Here is a 4,935-nt window from a genome sequence, read left to right as displayed (position 1 = left end):
CAACTCTATGTTCTTTGTAGTCTCAAGGACGGCTGCGGGACAGGTTGCTATTATTTGATGAACGTTTATTTTTCCCTCGTAGGTTCCCTAAGTGTGTGGGACTGGATATGAGGGTTCAATATCACACCATGCTCGATGTTAAACAGAAGGCTGAGGGGCAACTGTGTTCATACTATATAGAATGCACTCCATGTAGTTGCATCAATAAATGAATGAGTTGGGACGCCATGAAGATCTTGAAGCTTTTTTTTTTTTTTAAATAAAGGGTTGGGTATCTACAATGGGATTCTGGTGGCTCTGAAATTCAGCATCAGTCAGTAAGTGTACGTGAGGTCCTAGATTTGTTCCAGGCTCTGTGTTGGGTCACTGCTAAGTCAAGGACAGCAACTCAGCTGGAACTGGGAGATTTTGGGGGTGGCACAAGCGTCCCTCACAGCTCACACTTAGGTACAAGCCCTGCAAGCAGTTTGCCTGAGCAAGTTGATGATCTTGGCATCTGCATTTCCGGGTGACTTCCTCTTTCTGACACAGCAGCCATTTTGCCGCCCCTGGGTGTTGGGGTACATAGCAACCAACCAGGTAGCAACAAGTGAGCTCTGCCGCTTGCTCAGGGGCAGCCACTTCCTGTGTCAGATCTGCCCCTTGGGTAGGCTCCTGATGTTCAGCCCACCTTATTTGGAAGGGGAGCGGGAGGCTTTTCCGTGTAAGTACTTCCCAGTCATGTAAGTTATCTATCCATATTCACCCCGGCTCCCTGAAATGTTTACTCCCTGTAATGACATAGCTATTTTCAGTGACAATTGCGGCAGCTTCTAGGCCAGGCTCTCTCTGGTTCCGGCTTCCTCTGCGTGCGAGCGGGAGGACAGGAGCAGCAGATGCCCCACTACCGGTAGCCTCGGTGCCAACAATCTGCCTGTGTTGCTGAGGGTGCCCCGGGCCTCTTTTCCTGTCTGCCCTCCCTTCAGAGCTCCTGTGAGTGCTGACTCTTTGTCGTTTGACCATCTGCTTTCCCTGGCCTCCACATTTGTGAACTGAGGCTTGCAATGCTTTTGGGTGCCCATCTGGCCCGGCGCTAAGAGTAGAGGTCTCTCTGGCTGCCACTGCTCCTCTGACTTCTGCAGACTCGTCTCCTCTGGCGCTGTAGTCCACTCACTGCTCCTTCAGGTCTGATGGAATCATGATAGAGGTTATAGCTGAGAAGGCCAACCGGCTGTTGTTATGTCTCCTCGCTTAGAAAGCGCTATGGAGTAGATGACTTAAAAAGCAAACAAACAACGTAACTGTATTTTTTTTCTCCTCTGAGAGCAAGGACCGGGCTGTCTAGAATATGGAAGTTACTTGAAAACATGGGTTGACCTGGGTTGAGGAAGAGGAAGAGAAAGTGCACGTGGGAGGAAGCTATGGCATCATCCATTTGAGCCGACCTGGAAGAACAGAGGTCCAATGGCATTGTAGTTGTAAGTCCTGTCCTCCCATTGGAGGAGGGGAAGCTGAACCTGATTGGCTGGGGCCCTGGCCACAAGGCTCCACCTTCGTCTCATAGCCCATCACCATTCTCAAGTCCAAGAGCCTTTTATACTGACAAGCAAGTACCCCTGGGAGCAGGGGAACAGCACACTCTGCTGCGAGCGGGAAGCCATAGGCTCCATGTATGCAGCGCTCGGTGCAAGGACAGCCCTCCGCAAAAGCAGAGAGACGGGGTAGATTTCACGCCTCTCCTCCCTTCTATTTCTTAGCTCATGGAAGCAATTCGCCTTCACGGGGGAAATGCAACCATCATCAGAGCCTTTTGCCATCCCTGATTCTAGTCCCAAAAGCTAACAACTAATGTTAACGATCCTAAGAAACCTCTTGGCAACATAGATTGCTATCTAACGTAACAACTTACAAATGCAGAACACGTGTGTGTGTGTGTGTGTGTGTGTGTGTATTTGTGTTCGTGCACATATGTGTGTCGCTGGAGATCAAGCCCAAGGTGTCAAGCATGCTAGGCAGGCACTGTACCATTGAGCTGCCTGCACCTGTGCACCTGTCCTGTGGAGTGTGAGCAATGATGGCAGTCATTGTTAATGTTTCAGCAGTACACTGATGCTTAAGGTTGTACGGCGTCATATCATTACTCTTTTGTCTGCCCGCAGCCAGCATATAGAAGAAAACTTCTGGTAACATCTCTGGCTTTGCTTTGGAATTCTTTCTTTGGTCACTATTTCTTTAGTCGCTGTTTCTTCCATGAATGTGTTGAGTGACATACTTTGTGCTGTATAACTTTGGGGGATGGGATACTTTCTCATACCTGGTGCATAGAAAGCCTTGGAAGTGTGTAGGGATATTTTAGTAGCCAAGGTCAGTGACTATTTTCTTGTTTTCTTTTCCTGGCCTGGGACATGCTTGAAGTGGAGACATTAACTGATTTCTTACACATAGCTCATACTACCCAAGAACATCAAATACAATTGCTAGCTTAAGGAAGGCAACCAAGAATCATTAGGTTTTATTTTGGTTTTTCGAGACAAGGTTTCTCTGTGGCTTTGGAGGCTGTCCTGGAACTCACTCTGTAGACCAGGCTGGCCTCGAACTCACAGAGATCCGCCTGCCTCTGCCTCCTGAGTGCTGGGATTAAAGGCGTGCGCCACCAACGCCCGGCTTGTTGTCTGTGTTTTAATAGCATTGACTATAACTTCTACCTGAGACATCCTGGGCCAGTCATTCTGACCCTTTGGGAAATTTGGCTTTGCTTCTAATTTGCATCTAGAATGGCTGGCTTAAGGCTCCTAGCTCTAATATTCTGCATCCGGAATGCTCTTAGTTGTTTGTGAAATTGGGTCTGCCTACACACTCTCCTATTCTTGATTTATAAATAGGTTCAGCTGCCAACAATTACACATACTCTATTTTTCGATGTTCCTCAAGGAGGCTTTGAGAGGGTAGGTGGCTTTTACTCTTATAAAGTTGTCTGGAAACTGTCTCCAATTCCCCACATGGGCATATTTGGAAGGACGGTGATGACTCTTGGTCCCCAAAGCCCAAGAAACAATCTCCAGTGTGCAGAATAAATTCAATATAAAATTTCTAACAGATCATCATAGGGACAGGCCTGGGACCAGCTTATACATGTTAAAGTGTGTGCAAAATATTGTTGGTGGATACATTAAGATGACAGAGAAAAGGGAGACTTGTGGGGCCTGGAAAGATGATGAATGTATAGTCACAGATATGAGTCAAGACTTAAGGTTGAGGAAGGGAAGGGATGTACCAGGACACATTAGACCTGTCTGGCAAACTGGAAGGGAGCTTGTGGGGGAAAGCTGCCTAGGTTAACTGGCTGGGAATTTCCGTTCTCAGCCAGCCTGGGACTTGCATGGTAGGTAGTACTGAGAACCATATAAAAATTTCAGGCATGACATGTTATTTATTTCTTCACATAAATCAGCAGGCAAATGAATTAAAAACCATCCCTTTTACAGATGCAGGCAATGAAACCGAATGAATGACGAAACTTGTCTGTCGGGTACAAAATTGGGCTCCCTGGCTTTTCTCTGCATTCACTCTTTGCCAAGGGGGCTAATTAACTCTGACCTGAATTAGCCCTTAGGGGGCCATCTCTTCAGGTTAACACCCTCTTTTTTTTTTCCTCATCCAAAATTCATGGTATTAGTTAGCATTCCCCCAAAAACATAGCCCAGCAACAGGATGCAGCAGACTGGGCGCACCAAGAGTTGGAAACTCCGAAGTGTTGAGTGTTAGGAGTGCCCCAGACATCAGTCAGGGATTACGGGGTAAAACTAAAGGAAGCATCGGGTTTGGGGTGGTGGTGGTGGGGTGGGGTGGTGGTGGTGGGGATACTGGACTTGAGGCCCGAACTCACGACTCTGTAATTAGGACGTAGTGAACGTAGCGCAAGAAGTTTCCGTGTGTAATTTTACAAAAAGAAAAAAGAAAGAAGGGAAGGAAGGAGTTAGGCAGATAAGAAAGATCTGTCAGATCTTTCGCGTAGCCTGCGGCACAGTCTCGGGCTGAGGAATCCGGTTGGGCCAGTGGGGGGCTCCACCGAGCTTCACGGGGGGAGCCGCTGACATCCCACTGGGGAGGGTTTGCGGAAGGACCCTCAAGGACTGGTCACGAGTGGGAGGGGCGCTAGTACTTGGGTCTTCCTAGGTTGTCAGTCCCGTGAGCGTCCTCGCCCAGACCGAGCCCTCCTTTGCGCCTCCGACTTCTAAGAGTCAGAACCATCAGTCTCCTCTCCCCCTGGGGCGACAGATTTGCAGGCTGGGTCTGCGGCTGCCCGTGCTGGATTCCTAGAAGCCTCAGGAGGGCTGCCTAGTTTTGGAAGTTAGCATCCCACCCCCCACCCCTTACTCCCTCTATCTCCCCCACCCGCAGCAAGAGCGCTCAGGCTCCTGCTCACACACTCGCGGGCTGCACAAGGCCCGGCTGGGAGCCGGGTGCCAGCAGGGCGAGCGGCCCCCTTTTATACGCATAGCCTCCCTGCCCACCCAGGAGCAGGGTCCCGCGCCAGCGGCCCCGCGATCCCCGGACTGACCCCAGGACCCGTGGGACGCGGAGCTGGAGCTGCTGCAGGGGGTTGGGTGGCGGGGCTCGGCCACTGGCAGGCAGGCAGGCAGGCAGGCCGGCAGGCCCGGGGAGGAGGAGGAGGATGGGAGGGAGTGGGGTTGAGTTCTTTCCGGGACCTCTGGGGTAGCGGCCGGCCGGCCGGCTCAGCCTAGAGCGGGGACGGTGAGTCAGACGCCGAGCACCCGCGGGGTCGGGCGGAGGGGTGTGTGTGAGTGGGGGGGGGGGTGTGGGGTAGGTGGCAGGTCAGGAAATGACATCAGAGGCCTGTGCTGGGGGAAAGGGTGGTCCGGTGCCCGGCGGGGGCGGGGGCGGGGGCGAGTGGCAGAGACCGCTCGCCAAGCCCGGAGACCTCACCCCTAACCC

General features: G+C 51.4%; 1 long non-coding RNA gene across 1 annotated transcript; it reads left to right on the top strand.

Moving 5' to 3' along the window:
• The first annotated feature begins 522 nt into the window (after nt 1-522).
• Nucleotides 523-2,168, top strand: LOC121137782. The gene is made up of 2 exons (XR_005875077.1): nt 523-972; nt 1,304-2,168. It is a non-coding gene; the product is annotated as an uncharacterized LOC121137782 (long non-coding RNA).
• The last annotated feature ends 2,767 nt before the right edge of the window (nt 2,169-4,935 follow it).

The sequence above is a fragment of the Mesocricetus auratus genome, unplaced genomic scaffold, assembly GCF_017639785.1.
Source record: "Mesocricetus auratus isolate SY011 unplaced genomic scaffold, BCM_Maur_2.0 Super-Scaffold_100694, whole genome shotgun sequence".
NCBI classification, from domain to species: Eukaryota; Metazoa; Chordata; class Mammalia; order Rodentia; family Cricetidae; genus Mesocricetus; species Mesocricetus auratus.
The sequence above is the reverse complement of the archived record's forward strand: the minus strand, read 5'-3'. Positions and strand labels throughout refer to the sequence as shown.